We start from the raw sequence: 18,731 nt of genomic DNA on the forward strand, positions 1-18,731 counted from the left end.
AGAGGTCTTCTCCCCAGGCAGCCTGAGCTAGTCTCTTGTGCAGGGAAGAGAATACAAAAAAGGGCCTTAAAATGTGAGTGTAGCAACACCCCCGGCTCCCCCCAGCCCTACAGTACACTGTTTACTTGTGTTCACTCCTACAGCCTCAGTGGGGACACAGTTCCTGGCCATTGCAGTGTGCAGAAAAACACTGGCCTAAACCTTCATATTTTCAGCATTAGGCTTCCGAAAACTTCTGCCCAGAAGCTCCTCTGGATTTTTCAGTGTACCATTTTGATTTCATCTTAGCACAGAAAGGAGAGACCAAGCTTTCTCCTTCCATCCCTGGAAGAGGGTCTAAAGATAGATACCTGCAGCACTAAGGGCATTCAAAGTCCATCTCTATTACGAACCCTGCTGACCTGAGCTAAGCAGCATGGACACTGAGTAAGAGTTCTTTCTTCAGGGTGCTTAACACACTCTGCAATTGAATCCTGAGGGTAGAAAACAAACGCTGAGCCTGGTGGATGTAATCTGGAAGGGCAGGGGGAAAAAGCCAGGTTGTTGATTAACAAAACAGGGGCACTCAACTTTTTGAAAAGACTTTTTTTTTTCCAATTAAGCTGAAAAAAGGGCAGCTGTAAATACTCATTTAAGGGGTCATTAACTCTGCCGCCCAAAATAAAGCAAACATAGCAGCATTCAAAAGAGCCGTGATGAGCTGACAGAGTCTGCAGCACTCCTCCCCAGTGAAATCCATTGCTCATTTCCACTGGAGCTAGCATGCGTTTTCTGTAGGGCTACACGAAGTGTATATCCCTGTGCCCATCCCAGCAACGGGGACACCAGCCGTGTTCAGCAGGTTCACAGCACCAGAAGGCGGTGACAGGGACAGCGCTGGCATCTTCGTGGAGGAAAGTCAGAGGCTGAAGATGCAACTAGAAAACATGACAGCATTGGTGTTTATGATGTGCCAGCATAAGAAAATGCACAGGGCTATTTCCTTTGGGGTGGGAAGGATGGATAGGGCACAAGGTTTTTCTCTCTGCTGGCTTCCCAACTTCCTAGCAGTACCTGTAAATGAGCATGGCACTCTCCTAGTTTTGGGGAAGGAAATATCACCTCCCCTGTAATTTTCTGGCAATATACCAGTTTGGGGGAATCCACAATTTCCCTACAGACAGGAAGGAAGCTGGTGGCAGCACAGTTTCCAGTGGGCTCCCTTACTTTCTCTGAGTTAAGAAAGTTCACAGACCTCCATGGGATCCGTTTAAGGAGGTAGTCATGGGGCACCTGGGGTTGCCAGATGCCAAAATCTTGTGCCAGCATCCCCTGACCTAAGGTTGCACTAGGGCAGCTTGGAGGCATCACATCCCAGAAGACAAACAGTGGGGCTTGGCACGGGAGGGACAAGCCTAGAAGTGGTGCTGATGATGAACAGCTGGCGACAACAAGCCCAGATCCCCCACCCACCCACCCTGCGCAGTGAGGGAGCGAGGAGAAGAGGAAGGTGGGACTGGCTCCTGTGCATCACACAGTGGCCTCATGGTACCTGGAGGTATTGGCTTCAAGAGATGGCAGGTCAGCCCAACCAGATGCATCTCCTACCTGGACCACGGGGTGGGAAAGAGGTCATGGCACATCATACCCAGAAATGCAGGTGATGGTGGCCTAACAGGGAGGTTCACACCAGTTCATGGTCCACCTGCTCCTGGTGTGGGACTGAGACCCCTCCACACGCTGGACCGCTGGCACATAAAGGCTGTTGTGGATGCTAAGAAACCAGAATGGCTCAGCAAAACAGTCCACAGAAGGGAATAGGTTATTTAAAGGGTGTTTGCCCAGGCTACGCACCAGCAATGCTCTGTTTGGAGGCCGACAGCCCTACTGGGGGGAGCAGTACGAGGTGAGGAGTTAGGTGCCAAGTTTTCATCAGCCTTTTCCAACCACAACACTGCTGCTAAATTTAAACAAAATCTGTTCCCGTCCATTCTGTATGCCGTGCTCTTCCCTGTCACACAAGGCGACCTGAACCTGATACACTCTCCAGGAATTTATTTATTTATTTGCAGCCTGTTCACCTGGTGACCACACATCCCTCCAGAACATCCCATGACCTCAGGGGCAGCCGGGGTGCCAGGGGCACCCAGCCACCACTGCATGGGAAAGAACTGAGAAATGCAGTAAAGTTGCTGATGCGGTGCACCCAGAGTCCCCAGGAAGCGTAAGGATCTGTGTGTGGTCCAGCTCTCATGTATCATGGGGCAACGTACCTTCTCCACTAAAAATAAGGGCTGCATTTGAACCGAAGTTGTTCCCAAAGAGAGGCTAACTTCACAAACGCATTTTTTTGAGAGCAGATCACTTTGGCAAATGCTTTTCCTCTCTCTGAGGGGAGAGATGGAGGAAACGCCTGCTCAGAGCTCCTGTGTCCTCAGCTGCACGACAGGTCAGTAAAGAGCAATGAAACACCCCATCAACCGAGCCCGTGCTATTAAATTCAAACCAGCGATGCCACACGAGTTTTCCCCATGTCATATAATCAAATAAAACTGAAATTTCCATTCCTTTTCAACTGCACTAATGCCATTGGAATGACGTGTAGGGTAACACCAGGAAAGTTACTGCTGTAAAGTAAGCACCTGGGGTTTAGTTTGCATACTGCATGGATTGGGGGTTATTATCCATTTAATATATTTCTTTTGTCATGTATTAGAAGCAGAGCTTTTAGGAGCTTGAGAAACAATATGTTTGCATACTGCCTGTAACTAACACTGTTAGTTAGAACACTCTCTGGTATATTGCTAATAGGATACCAGAAAAGCCCAAAAAAGGAACACTACCATGAGAAAAAAAGCATAGGGCATGTCCTCAGCAGAAGGAAGAGACAAAACACACCTATATTCCACAATGGCATCCAAAAGTTTCTCATTTGTCAAAGCCAAAATATTGTCATGATCACAGCATTTCTGAATGAAATCCAAGATGGGTGGGTGGGAAAATGCCAAGCCCTTTTACTTTTTCTTCAAAAATTTCTGAAAGGAAATAATAATTTACGAAACCTTTCTCACTGTGAAAAAAAAGTATTAGAAAAGGAAAAAGAAAAAGAAAAAACCACCAACAACCAATTCTAGCTACATATGACCCTGCCAAAGCAGTTTTTGTAATTACTACCCCAGGAGAAACCTGGGTTATGACTTGTGTTTCCCAGTGTTTAATTAAAGTAATACATAACAACATTAAAGAATTTGTTGGTTTTGCCATGGTCAGTTATGGCCTGACCTGGAAGCTGTGGCCAAACTACCAGGACTTTCTTGTGTCTGGTCCTGTGATGTTGGGGTTTGTTTTTACTTTTAAGTAATCCTGTAGGGACTGCATTTGCTCTCTAAACAAAGCCAAAGCTGTGAGCACCCAATGCCACTGAGCACAATCCCCCTGATGTGCCCAACAGCTCCCAAACACGCATCTGGCCCAATCCTTTCCTCACTGATGACTCCATCCCAGGACTCATCTGGTTTAGGTGCTTACATTTAAAGATAGATAGAGAAGAGAGGAAATTTCCTTTTTCATTTGTTTTCTTTAGAGTCTAGGTAGCCTCATAAACAACAAGGTGAGGGGGATTTTCAAAAGTCTTCTCCCGCATGGTATCCAGGATTTGAAAATCGGAAGGTGAGACTCTTTGGCACTACACAGACAAGCGTGCAGAGTAATCGCTCCCATAGCTGGACCCAACCTCTTCTGTATTTCTGCTTAGCAGGTTAATGCTGGACCACTCTTTGTGAACCTGCAAATGATCTAGAGCAGCTACACAAGGCACATGACCGAAGCTGCCACTCCAGAATAATCTGGAAGAAGGCTCAGATTTCTGTTCAATATCTGGGTTTTTTCCACAGAGAATAAATTATTTCTGTCATAGAGACCTGGAGACAGCTCTGCTTATGATAACTTTTCAACAGGGTAGCAGAGAGAAACAATTGTGTTAGCCTTTCAGTCCCTGTGTATGAAAATATGGATGGATTTCTGGGCTGCTGCCCAAACCCAAATACCAGCTCAGCACCACATGTGTTTGAGGCACTAGATAAATAAAGCCACCTACATCACTTATGAATAACAGAAAATGATAGCCAACAGGGAGAACTTCTTTGGGACTTCAGAAGGGGATCATAGTTGAGCTAAGAGCAGAGACCTGTTCCCTGACACGTGGCTGAGAGCACTCCCACACCACTGAGTCATTCCCCATCACCAGGAAAGCTGAATCCAGTCCTGGTGGCCTCTCCGCAGACAAGCTGACCCCAGCATGGGAGGCAACGGGGGAGAGCATCCACTTTCTTGACTCATCCCTACATAGCACTTTGTGTCTTGAGCACCACAGAGCAACAGTGTGGGAGACATCAGCCTCGTACTGAGGTGGAGCATCTTCCTCAGTCCTCAGCCATGACTCTGCAGTTGACCATGCCAGGCCTGCCTGTAGCTATCCACCACAAGGACATCACGTATATGTTCATTTTAAATATAGAGAGGTGATCCACTCCTCCACCACTGTGCAGCTAACTCATGCTTAGCCAATTAGATTGATCTGAGTGTCCTAAATGGGATGTAGTCAGCATTTAAGTAGATCATTGACAAAAATAGAAAATCAGAAGGACCTGGGAGCTATTCTGGTCTAGCCTTTGACTGTAAATGGTGTGGCTGATAGCTGAGACCACTGGCTCCATTACAAGTAAAAGCCCCATCTAGAGTAAACAGATGAACGGACTCAAATAGACCAGCTTGTGTTTTTACATCTTTATAAGTCTTTTCCTATGAGAAACGCTCTTAACAAGGTCTACATTGCCTTATCGCAAGGTTCCTTACAAGGGAAATAATCCCTACTGTCCCCAAATACCTTCTCTCTTTCATGTGTATCCAATTATTGCTGTACACAAATGTTTTCAGATGATGTCTTTTGATTCAGAATACCAATATCCATATATGAAAATGCAGCCCATATCTTCTAGCAATATCAGAGAACTTGGTTTCTAGTAGATAAGATTGTTGCACTAAACCATATTTTGGAATGCAATATCCAGCCTATGATCTCTGACTGATTCAATATTTGCCTCCCACTATAGCATTTGAGAAATGTTAATGGTCTTTTTTTTTTCCAGCCAACACCTGTGAGAGGGAGGGAAGTAGTATTATCTCTGTTTTACAGAGGATCACTTAGCAGAAACAAGCTAAGGTCAAGGTTATCTGAAACGTCTACAACCCAGCCAGAAATAGTTCTTCTCGGTCCTACTGAAGGTTCTGAAAAAGGTAAGAAAGTTGGTCAAAATTGTTCTTGGAAGCTAAACTTCCCCTGATAGTAGAAGAATGCTTAATCCAGAAAAAAAAACACCATCACAAATCCCAGTGGGTGAAAGCCGAAATAAAGCACTGAAATAGACAGTATTTTTCCCAGCTGTGAGGATAACCTTACCATGATCTCCCAAAAATGGAGTCCTTCAGTCAAGAGTGGATGCCTTTTTCAAGCTCATTTGGAAGCTATGAGCTTGATGCAAAATGATATCTTATGGTCTGAATCATGTAGGAGGTCAGACTGAAATATCATCATAATCCCTTCCAGCCTTAAAGTCTGACAGATTAGTGTCTTTCATATGGATAGTTCTTGCTCTAAGCAGATGCTGAATTATTTCAACATTTAAGTGTTTTGCTGCTGGCTCTGATAAGATTCACTGCTCCTACCATGCTGCCTTCCAGCTCTTTATCTTCAAGAGAATGTCCTACTGTAAGGGCTGACACGAGCTTTGTTTTCCAGTCACTATTTTTTTATAACAAGCACTGGATCCAAAAATGGACTGACAACCCAAGATAAGAGAGTGGCAGAATATCAATTTACAGCCTCTTTCTCAAGACAGGCACATCCCAGAAACACCAACCGAACACATGGAGGAAATGTTTGAAAAACACTTCCTGTGCTGTTTTGTTCACATTGCTCCAACGTGCCAAGGATCCTCAAGTATACCTGCCTGGAAAATTTCCAATCAATACCTGGGATGCCAGAATTGTTCTTTAGTAGATTACACCTCCTAATATGTCACCTTGAACTGATGTCCCTTGAGGAGAAACCTACTATTAGAATCCAGCCTAGTTGCAAAATCATGGAATAATTTAGGTTGGAAGGGACCTCTGGAGACCCCTACTCAAACCCCTGCTTCAAATAGGGTCACCTTCTGAGCTGTCTGCTCCAGTTTTGAGTATCTTCAAGGATGGAGAGTCCCCAAACTCAAACTACTGGAAGAAGAGCAATAAATAATGGAACCAAACTCTTCTTGCTAGTGGCAGAGGGTAGAGCAAGGGACAGTAATAAAGGGTAGCAGAAGAGGTTCTCAAGTTGCAGCTCAGGAGGCTTGGGATGGCAGTTTTGGGACCTGCAACTGGAAAGGGGGTAGAAACTCTACCCCTGGAGGTTTTCGGGACTTGGCCAAAGGCTGAGCTGGCCTGACTTACTGTTGGCAACAGCCCTGCTTTGAATAGGAGGTTGGACTAGAGACCTCCAGAGGTCCCTTTCAACCAGTGTGTCTATGATTCTGTAAATAGACAGATCAATGGATCAATCAATCAATGGAAGTCAGCATAGCTTTTGTAAAGGTAAGTCATACCTCAGAAATCTATTTAGATATTTTTGAAGGATTGCCAGACGTGAGGGCCAGAGCAGTTTGGTTGATTCACTGCACTTAGGTTTCGAAAAGCATTGACAGCTGGTAATGGCTCTAAAGAAATTATTGTCATGGATTATCATAAACTCATACCAGATTAAAACATAGGAAGTTAAAAGTAGGCATAAATAATGATACGTATGCGCACATACATACGTGTGTGTACATATGTGTGTGTATGTTTGCATATAAGCACGTTCTGACATATGTAATAGAAGAAGAGTTTCTGGAAAGTCCCCCAACACCTTGTAACTTGTGCGGGAATTTCAGCTGTTTAGTGCTGAATATAGTGCAATCATAGTGATCTGGAAAAGGGATGAGCAATGAAATGACTCAAATCAAGTACTAAAAGTTATCCAGGATTTTCAGATCTAAGCCTGAATGTGAGTAATTGTGGGAGGATCTCATGACACTGAGTAACCAGGCAGTGAAACCAGTTAAAAGTCAGTGTCAATAAGCACAGATGAATGTATGTGGGAGAAATCATCCTAGCCGTACATAGGAAAAGGACTGAAGTAATTGTGAATAATTGTCTGAAAATTCCAGCTCAGTAGCTTTGAGAAAGAGAGTGATAGGAATCAGGAAAAGGCAGAGAACAAAATAAAAATTCCATTGCATACCCTCAAATTCTGGACATTTTAGACAGCCCTGGTCAGTATTTCTCAATAGCAAAACCGCAAAAGGTAACGTGGAGGGCAACGCTGATCAGAGACCTGGAGTGGCATCTGTATGCCAAGTGACTGCATCAACTTTTCAGCTTGAAAAGAACTGATGGAGGGATGGGTCCCCAGGTACAATGGCACCAGAAATAGGCTTCTCCATCTGTAGGTTTAATTTCCCCTGGCCCTTGCAAAAAGCATGACTATTCACAATTCATACCGGTGCACCCAGATGCCACCTATAACATACTGAGGACAGGGCAATTAGCAGCCTGAGGCCATGCAGGTATTTCATTTTGAGATGGCTAAATTACATATATGTGACAAGGTCTACCAGAAACCCCCCATTTTATTCTGCAGAGGTAGACTGAGAGAAGGAAAGAAAGCAAGAGACAGACCTCTGACTCACAGGTGCTGGGGTGCGATAAGAATAAACGAGAAACAGTTCAAAACAAGCTGCGTCTTTCACACCCGCAGACCCCATAATGGGACTGTAACAACCACGTAGTCTTTGAGTGGCATCAGGAACGGCAGGGATTCCAGTTTAATGCCGTTACTATTTACTTATAAATAGTATCAGTGGGTGGAAGCTCCTATTTCCAGTTTTGTAAGGGAACAAATCATTCTAGAAGTATTCATTCTCCAGAAATATCAGCGTCGGTGACGTGACAGGTTCAACAGCCTGGAGGACAAGGTCTGGGCACCAAGAGCGGTGGACAGGACGCTGTATTTCATGTGCCAAATTGGGGCTGGTGCACAAAATCTGACTCGTCTGTTACTGTTCCCAGGTAATGAGTCCAGTGAGAGAAAAGCAGTCTGTCCCTTGAATCAAAAAAAGCTTTCTCCAGGTCTCGGCCACATGTTGCTGTAAGAAGCAGGGAGCTGAACTGCCAGACATTTTTGTGACAGCTGAACAAATTCATATTTGGTGGACAGTCCTTTCTAGAAAGACTTTCATACAAAGTGCTAAATACACTGGAAGATTTCTGATGCAGGACATTAAAAGCTAGGATGCCAAAACGGTGAAGTTAGTAGCTCCCACCTATACTCAAGCCCAGCTTTCCAGACACTATGTACAGACCCTTGAGCTCTTGGTATGAGCAGCATCATCCAAATGGATTTGGGCTTCTCTTCCTGGTATAATCAATGTGTAAGTCACAGATTGGACCTTCTTGGCAGTAGTACTATGACTTCAGCATCTTACAGAATAACAAAGCACCAGTATAGAGTCCTGCAAAACCAAGCGATGCCGCTTTTGAGTTTCAGTTGTGCCTGACGGGTTTCAGAAACCAAAACTCAACCCCACAAAGCTTTGCAAACAGAGTGTGACAGGAAAGCTGGCCAGCACCCAAGCCCATCCTGACAGGGGAAACTGGCACAGATGTTTCTGAAAACACCTATTCAGTTCACCCATGCACCGAGCAGTTTTACAAGTTAGTCGTTAACCACCTCACCCCCACTGAGGCGCACACAGTGTATAACCACCTCATGATGCGGCTCTCTACAGCCAAGTGCCTTGCAGATGTGTAATGGATCCAAACCCTCACACACCCCTTTGGGGTCTTGGGGAGGAGTGGAAGGAAGGAGTCTTGGAAGGAAATTCCCATGATGGTTTCAATGGTACTCTAGCTACCAAAGAGGAGTCAGGATCCTCTGTGGGTGCAGCCCCAAGTGGCGAAAGTGAGTTACAGAAATCAGCTGAGGCATTACTGTACCTGAAAACAGCTGCTAGAAGCTGCATTGTGCAGTACCATTCACTGGCAGGAGCTCGCCCGGGCCGTGAGAAACCAGAGATCCTCTGCCACCCGGAAAAGATTGAAATCCCCATGTCGCAGGAAGGTGTGTTGAACACAGGGGTGCTGGCACTACTGGATCAAGGCATGTCAGGTTGAAGTTGGCCCAACAGGTAGCCACACAGGAAAGACTCATGGGGCTAGAAAGATGCCAGGTGGAGAGAAATGAGACTTGGTAATTTGGGCATTCAGCAGAGACCTGGCTCCTACTTCTTGCTCCAGTTGGGTATCCTTATCGTTAGACCATGCCTCCTGTCTCCAGGACGAACTGCATCGCACCACTCATTTCCTCATCTGCCCATATTTTCAGTGGCCTTGAAGGGCCAGGAACAGATCACACAGAAAAGGATCAGCCCTTTTCTTCGATTTTGAAGGGATCTACTTTGAGAGAGCTGCTTTCTGCCATGGAGCCCTCGGCCCATTGCCCCCTCAGAGCAGGACAAGCCTCGTTAGCACAAGGGAGAATTTCCCAACCACCTTCTGGCGCTCGGGGAGGCTGCCAGCAAGCATGGAGCAGGGGGGCTGCAGTGAAAAGCTGGAGAGAACATTTGATAAACAAAAGGTTTCCCTCCCCTTCACAGCAGTGACATTATGGAAGGAAACAAAACAAAAAGTGACACAGGGCTGAGAGAACGCCCTGGTTGCTGTCTAACCCTCTGGTAGGGTTCCCTCTGCTCTTCCAGGCTGGAAAGCCTGGGAAAGAGAACACGTCCCAGCTGCAGAGCCCGAGGTCCTTGTCACTTGTTAGCGTCTTTAAGATTCCCCTAATTAATTTCTGCTGAACTTGCTGTGGTAAGGTCTTGACAATCATGATACCACCCCTGTACCCTGGGACGGCTGGAGCAGCACTCTCCCAGGCAGCGGCTGTGGTTGTACCTACTTTCCTCTCTTACACACAGTAATTTTGCAAGCGTGTCAGCTGCAGTCAGGGAGCGGGTCCGGTAGGTGGCATTTCCTCAGCTGCAAACAGGGTCTGGCCATGGCCGTGCAGCAAGCTGCATGCCACAGGCCTCGCTGAGGACCGCCACGCGCTTTTGAAGGAAGGAGTTTTACTTCCATCTGGCAGCTCTCAGTGCAACAAATCAAGCGACGCATTGTTAGTTTTAAGACAAAAGGGGAGGGGAAGAACAAAAGATCAGAGCAGGACTGATTTCTGTCTTGTCGTCCTCCCCAGGGCTCTTTCCTGTTTATGAGAAGTTTGCTGAGGGCTACAGATGAGCCTCAAGTAGAACCTCTGCTCCAGACAGCCTCGAGCACTTGGGAGGAGGAAATGACTCCAAACTTGGCAACACAAGGCCCGTCTTTGCCTGCACGTCCTGCCACTCGCTGGAGAGCAGAAAGCAAAACCTCTCGGAGGAGGTGTGTGGAGCACTGCTTTTTGTCACAGCCCTCAAAGTGAAGGCAAATGCACACTGAAACCGCGGCACTTAAAAGGATGCAGGGAACCCACCGGTCCGGCAGAGTCACGGATGTTGTAGAGTCAACAGCACATCTAGAAATGAGGTGGTTTTGCTGTGGGATCACACAGGGTTTCTCGTGAATGTGACTCAGAGGGAACGAAGATCTCGCACCTCAAGGCTGCTGTGTTTGCTTGTTGTGCTCACATGTGAACGCTTTTAGCCTACAAACGTCAGGCGTGCTGCCACATAGTTATTGGAAGACTTTCCCCTGTCCAGATTGCATTTGCAAGAAGGTAGCATTTGCTGTGGCACTTGCAGAGCCCTTGTTTCTGCAGTAAAAGCATGTGTGGAGGGTCCTGGGTTTAGATCTTTTTTAAATAGGAGCCAAACCTTGGTTTGCAAACACAAGAGCCACTCTGCCCTCAAAACAGGCAAATCTGCTCATGATGGCTTGGCTTATGAGCACAAGTGCGGACTTTGGAGAATGTGCAGGGATCTGGTGGTTCTGCAAGGAGATCCACATGTTAACCAAATCACTCGCCAGCGGTGTCTCTCCACTCTCCCCTCCAGGCCTGGCACAATGAAGTCCTTCAGGGAACATGGTCCCCCCTCATTCAGCACAGAGGATGCCAGCCCAACCAGCCATCAAGATCCACATCCTCACCCCGCCAGCAGCACTGCCGCATGCAAGACAAAGGGCTCAAGTAACATTTCCCCTCTCGGGCTGGACTGTTTCCCCCCATGGAGGAAGAGGCCTTGGCATCACCTTCCAGCAAGGAACATTTTAAGTTGGACCCCTCTTGGGGCAGCTCTGCTGTCTCCTATCACTGTAACCGCAGTCACTGGGCAGAGCCAGTGGGGAAACAGCCACGACTGTCATCAGTGCACCAGGTAGGACCTATCTGGGCTGCCCACCTGGGAGGGAAAAGCCAAGAGCCTCTGTAAAGGAGAGGGTTTGGCCACCAAACCTTTCGTCTTTCCTTATGGGGGGAAATAGGGGAGAAAAATGCAAATATGCCCCTTCTCTACAGAGGCAGGTCAGGATTTGACCCACCACATGACGCTGCAAAGGATGATGCACAGACAACCTGTGCCTGTGCACTAGTGCTCTTGACAGAGACCCCAGAGTGATGAATGAAAGGTCAAATAACTGGGGGGCGGGGGGGGGGAAGGTAAAAAAAAGATTTTGCCCAAAGGGCAAAGGGAAAGGGAACTGCCATTGGCACGGACCCTGTCTCCCTGCTTACCAGCAAAGCTGCTGCTGCAGGAGCCTAGAGAGGCAAGACCCTGAGGACCAGCCCTTGCCTCGCTCCCACAGCTTCAAGCAACAACCATCACCCACGAGAGAAGCAAAGGCTTTTCCCCAGGTGAAGCTGAGTGACCCTTACCCTGCCAAGGACCCTTCTGTTCAAAATGACCAGCTAAAACGTGCTCACTGCCGTGCCTGGGAAAAGCCCTTCTGAGGCCCCTAGTGTAAAAGGTGAGCACACAAACCATTCCCGGCTACAACAAGGAGTGCAGGGGTGAGCAAGTGCAGTTCAAAGGTGCTCTGTTGAGCAGCAAGACAATGTTTTCCTCCCAAATGCCAGCCCTGCAAATGCAGGCTGCGGTCTGAAGCCCCCTCCCAGGTCCAGCATCAGCACGTGGTCTCAGTGCAGTGCCACTTCGGCTGTAGCTGTGGCTCAGGGAGGCTGTAGTCTTCCAGCAGCCTGCTATGTCTGCTGGCACGGGGACACCCTGGCTGTCGGGAAAGAAAGGAGACGGCTCAGCTTTCCAATTCCCAGATGAGTCTCCAAGGCAGGCAGTAAACAACCCGCAGTAAACAACCCACAGCAAACAGAACAAATGGGACCAGAGACAGTAAAGCGACAGAGCCATTTTCAGAGGGCTGGAGTATTTTGCAAGCCAGGGGTGATTTAGGTGGAGTTGGCCCAAGGTTTGCATGTAGGCAAGGCACAAATAGCCTTTGTTGGCCAAAACCCAACATGTCCTACAAAGGTACGAGAAGGAATCGGAGGAGATCCTACAGGGTCCAAGTGCCGTGCGCCCAAAGCATCCTTCAAAGGTAGGACCCCAGCCTTGCTGGCACCACTGGTACACGAAGGTGCTACTCAAAATGGGACAGAGTTACAGTTGCACTGCATGAAAGACATCCTTTCCCTATTCTGGTTTTCAAGCTGTTTAATTCCCCATTTAATTTAACCTCTTCCCCAGCCCTGGGAGTCCAGGGGCTGTTGCCTTGCAGAGCTCTTCCCTCCCGCAGCCTCCCCGCGATCAGGTCCCTCTCTGGCCAGAGGAGCAGCCTCCAGAGCAGCTGTGTGCAGGGAACCTCCTGGTCTCCTGCGTGGGCAGTGAGGCTCTCCTGGCACAGCCAGACTCGTGCCACCCAGCCGCGGGAAGGTGAGACTCTCAGCCACAGAAGGGCAGTTGTTCTCCAAGGCAAGACCCCTAAGTGTCCCCCCGAGGGCAGGTCAGTGCCAAAGGACACTCTTGAGATGGGGTGACACGTCGCACACGGGCAGTGGTCTCCACCCCTGCCAGTGTACTACAGGTGGCCACAGCAACTGCAAGCTGTCCTGAAACTGGAGCCTTTACAACTAGTTAGATAACAGATATGGTCCATTAGTTTGGCAGGCCGACAGGCCCCCGTGCCAATAAGCCCATCTCTACTCAAAAGGGACACTGTTAACAGTAACTCAAGAGGATGCAACAGAAGAAAATAAACAACAGTTGAGGCAGTTGGTGTAATTGGCCAGCAGACGAAAATAAATTTATGCCAGCTTGTGAATACGGCTGCTGAGCATGATTCAGTGCGTAAATCGTGTGGCACAGAGCACAGGGCGGGCAGGAATAAAATTAAGTAAGAGACAAAGGCCAGGCTGCCTCTTGAAAAATATCACCCCCCCCAACCACCCAGCTTTTCCCATTTACACCCGTTTCACTCACATGTGTCCCCTGACGTCATTAATGTATGGGTTTCCCAGCCAGCCATAATGTTTTTCAGGAGGGACATATGCCTGGGCCACTGCTAAAACAAATACCCAAACCCCCCAAAACCCAAGAAGAATTAAAAAAAGAAAATGTTCAGCAGAAAATCCCAACCATTTCAAGTGCTCTTTGAGCACCATACATGAATAACAAAGAGTGAGCCTGCCATTTATTCCTTTGCGGATCACTTTTAAGATCAGCTTTTGTTCTGTGCTTTTTAGAGCAGCTCAAGTCCAATGGACAAAAATTCCATTCCCAGGAGCGCACAAGAAAGAACTGGGAGCCCTGGGCTGTACATTTCACCTTTACTTTTTTTATTCTGTACTATGAACATTCGGCATGGTATTAACACGCTGAGCCAGTGTCTTCCTTTATGCAGTGGGGCCAACAGCTTGGAAACTGGGATTCTGCAAGGAGGAAAGGAGGACGGAGGCTATAGATGATGTGAATCACCTAGAGAAAAAGAGACCTCAGCCAGGGTGGATGGGACCCTACCAAACATGAACATAACTGCTGCTTTGCAGGTGCTGCTTCTGGATCTTACAGGCAGCAGAGGAGAAAATATCTCCCTTTTTTGCACCCTGACCTGGATACATATAAGGCAATTTAGACACCTACTCATCTCCTAGTTTAGCTGCACACCACTTGCTCTCATCAGCTCTCTCTGTGAAACACCGACCTACCTTTTTTGCAGGAAAGCTCCAGTTCTTGCTCACACGAAGGTGGTTTCAAAGGCAGCGGAGCCCCAATGCTCATGTTCTCTCCCACCTTCACAGAGACATCCCAGCTTGTTGCCAGATCAAGCCCCTCCTTTGCAGAGAGCTGGGGGTCTCTTTCCTACAGAGAAAGCACTGAACAAGCTCCTAGCAAGAGCTGTTTTTCCTGCCTTTTTCCTCAAACTGATGGGCTGCTTGTTTCCTCCCTGAAATCCTGATTTATTCACTCTATCTTTTTCAAAAAATGGTCAACTAAATCACAGCGCAAAGCAATGAGATCACTCTAAACTCTGCAGAAGATGTTATCACTGCTATCCTACGATTCCCTCAGTCTTTGCTTTGACGGCCTTGTTTTCCTGAGCCATATGGGAAGATACTGCCTCTCAGCAAAATATAGACGTGAGAAGTCTCAAGGGCTATGCCTCAGATAACAAAGACACTAGACTTTCCTTGACAATTATAACTCTAAGAACTAGGATTTTTCCTTTTTTTAGTTATAGAAGAGCTATTTGGGCCAGATTTTCAAAGATTAGTTCAAATCCCATTTAGACACGGCAAACAAATGGCCTGGTTTTTCTCCAGAACTTAGAGGCTCTTTGAAAAATCAGGTCATAAGAGTGACAGCAGGAGCTGCTGAAGGCAGAGACCTTCTACCAAACCTTGCCTCAGCTTCCCATGCCGACAGAGTCATTCCTCTTTACAGCCTCCCACGGAGCCTGGGAAATAACGTCACACTGGTAGCATCAGACAGCTGGAGGAGGTGGGGACCACCGAAGTTAGTGTTGTTAGATATAGCTGGCGTATTTAAGCAGATATATTTTCATGCTCTGATATGCACAGACTATGCACAGACACATTTTCATGACTCTGGATGCACAGAGTCACTCAAACCAAAGCCGAGAAGATCCACAGCAGTTACCCAGCCTGGCCTCGTACGGCCAGTACAGAACCCATTTCCTTGTTTGGATACGACAAAGGCATCCGTAGCATGACCACAAAGTCTCCTAGGCGTAAGGCATTTTAGGGTAAGGTTAACTAATTAACAATGAATTGTGTTTCTTGCCCATTTGAAACCACGCCGTTCTTTTAGGAAAGCTGTTTGTGGGCACGTGTGGTTGTGTGCAGACACGTGGAGGCACTTGCTGCTGCGTCATCTGATGGTGAGGAGACTGTAATGCATATATTTGTACCTGCAAAGCCGCTCATCCAAAGTCCTCCAACTGCCTTGCAAATATTAATTAACGATTCACATCCTGGGGACGTAGGTAAATATCAACTCCCCTGTTTTACAGACAGATCAACTGTTGCATAATGCCAGTCGATGTCATTCAGAAACTAAAACCAAAAGGTCATTTTCTTTTTTAAGGACTATATCCCATTCCCTGCATTGCGTAACATTACTTCATGTTATGCAACCATTTTTTCCCAGTATTTTATTTGTGTGTCTATCCTAAATTCTGCTGGCTTCCATGGTTGTCTGTTCTGCAACCACAGATAAATGTTCTGCTTATTTATTGGAGATCTCCCTTATCTGCAGGCTTTCATCATACGTTGGAGTCCCCAGCAGCTTCCATCCCTACAGAGCACCACCAAGCCCCATGCACAGATACTGGAGGGGACTGTTAGGACCCAAACCTCGAGCAGATATCACTGGGGCAAGCTGTGAACCAGAGGCTCAGATGTTTAATGACTGTCTAGACGCATCTGAGACCCAGAAATCCTGCATCAAGCCTGGGTGGAAGGCACATCTGCCCAGGGAACAACTGGCAAACCTAAGCCATCACTTGAGGTTCATTTTCAGCGTTTGGCACACAGCTTCCCCCTTTATTTGAAGAAACACCATTGATCAGAGGATTTTTAACTCCCCAGACCTCCCTCGGGCAGTGGGTGTGTTAAACCACACCTTGTAAAGAGGGAGAGAAAAGGTGTGATCTCAGGACAAACTGTTACTGGAGAGTGACACAACCACAGTGGCACATATCTCAGCTGTGGGGCAATTTCTGCTCTTATTGTTGGGACCTTCTGCTGCTGCTTCATTATTAAAGCGTGCAATGCTGGCCAGCTTTAGAATAACCTTGTTTGCAACAGATGTAGCTCCAGATTTCATATCTCTGAGTTCATCTTCTGTTTACTTTTCTCTTGTTGGCCAAACCTGTGGTAGAGCTCTACTCAGGGTGACAACACCAAGTTACAAAGGCTGGGTAGATAAGGAGTAGGAGATGAGTTCCTCTAACGGAAGCAAATTCAGCATCAAGATATCAGGGTCAAGCAGAAAATGAGATTTCTTTTCCCTCCTCTTTTTTTTTTTTTTTTTAAATAGGGTGAAACAAGAGCGCTATTCTTGTCACAACAGCAACATAGCTGGTGACAAGTGACGCTAGAGGCTGTTACTTGACTCTCCTCCCCCCACTGTGCCAGTGTCCCATGGAGGATGTCCCGGGAAAATGAATGTCATCTGACAAGACTGTGACAAGACGTGCAGCCCAGGAAGATCACCATGGGAGTAGGCAGAAGCCAGTTTTGGCACCAGCCCAAGGAGAATGATGATCTGCCACAATCCAACCATCTACCTGCTTCCTTGTCTTGTTCCTCTTGGACCTGGGACAGGGCATGCCTCACATTGCCTCTGACCCCCCCCCTTGCACAAGATATCCTTTAAAATAACTAGGCAGGATACCATGCAGTCTTTACAAACACATCTCAGTATTCATTGTGGAAGTACCATGTTCATCCCACCATAATGGTGGAGCATCCATTGGATATCTACCAATCCAACAGTCACGCTGGTGCTTGAGGCTAAAATATCATCTTCTGGGCAAGTTACCTTCAGCTTCAAACTGATTCCTCTTCCGTGAGGACAACACGATGCATCTATCCCAGATCTTCCTCCTAACCTAGTGATGATGGAGGACTCAACCTATGAATCACAGTTCAGCACAGGTTAGAAAGATGAAGAGTAAACGCCACTTACCAAAGGTGCCCTCCCTGCCCAGCAGCAGTTGAAGTTATAAAGCATCTTCTAGGTTCCCAAAAGGACCATTTTACACTTAGACAGGCTCTTAAACTTTTTTCTTTCTCTTTTTGCAGCACAGAAGGGGAAACATTAGCCTTGCTGATTGAAAACTTTGTTTTCAAACTGAGGAGAAACATAAGCTTGAGAAGGAACCGTGCTCAAACGAATGCCCTATTGTGAGATAAGTTTTTCTTTTAGCAATGAATCAACATAATAATCCATCTGTAACACTAGATGCGTCTGCCTGTACTACAGCAAAGGGCCATCTGCCCATCTGCATATATGTTCAAAATGCTGCTGGGACAACCACGATGGTCTCTTAATGAAAGGCACTCAGCAATTAGTACTTAAGGGAAATTGTGCCCGGGCGGTTCTGAACACTCAATTTGTCCTTCCCACTCCAATGCAACAAGTGTCTAACTTTTTCTTTTTGTTTTTATTCCAGCAATTTCTTTTTAAAGCCAGTGGGGAGGGGAGAACAAGTTTCGATTCCTGCAACAGCAGGAGCCGAGTCAAGTTGCAATCAACATATGTCCGGTGTAAGCTGCGCGGCCGCGAATTAGGGGGGCAAACTGCTCATCGTTTCCAAAATACCCACCTGCTCGGGGGCCAGGCTGCAGCAAAGCCATCCACTACGTGGCTCCATCTGTCTGATAAACAGGCTGCAGATTTGCTGAAAGCGGAATCATTTTGCCTCTATTTACTTCCTTTCTTTCCCTCTCTTCTCCCCCGCCTCTTCTAATTGGAGCTCACTTGAAAGGTGCAGGCACCCACAAAAACAATGCAGCACAATGAGGCCAGCACTGACGTTCGTTAAACCGCTTTAACCGAAATCCGTGCCTGGCGGAGGCTGAGCAGGCATAAAGGAGACAGACCTTGTCAGCCTCCAGCCAGAGCGGGAAAATTAAAAAAAAATTAACCACGCTACAAAACGGTGCAGAAAATCCATTCGGGGTGCATTGTGTTACAGTTATAGAAAACAGCTGCAACCAAGACGCAAAGGGTGTTTTAGCACATGGGTCCTGCTGGGAAAACCAGGCGAGAGAACATGTCTGATGTTAAAAGCCCCGAGGACCAGCTCTCCGGGACCGCGCAGCAGAGGGGCAATGCGGGATGGAGACCAGAGCATCCCCGTGTCCGTCCCCAGCTCCACCACAGGCTCTCTCGTCAGTTTTAAGGTATAGTCCCAATGATTAGATCAAGCACAGGACTTGAGCACAGATCCCAGAGCGTACAAGAAAGTAGTGGAAATTGTGCATATTGGTATTGTAGAGTCTAAGCAGGTGTAACCAGGAAAGCACAGCTTCTGGGAGGAAGTCTTCCCTTGCCGTCCACAGCCCAGAATCATCCTGGCAGTCCCGTTGTCGGTAAAATCAGGATATTTCTATCCCTGCTGCAAAAAGTGATGGCCAGGAGGCTGAATTGCTCCCAGCCTGGAAAGCGCAGACTGCTGCATGGAGTGTCTAGACCAGGACATATTATGGT

The sequence above is a fragment of the Aptenodytes patagonicus genome, chromosome 4, assembly GCF_965638725.1.
Source record: "Aptenodytes patagonicus chromosome 4, bAptPat1.pri.cur, whole genome shotgun sequence".
NCBI classification, from domain to species: Eukaryota; Metazoa; Chordata; class Aves; order Sphenisciformes; family Spheniscidae; genus Aptenodytes; species Aptenodytes patagonicus.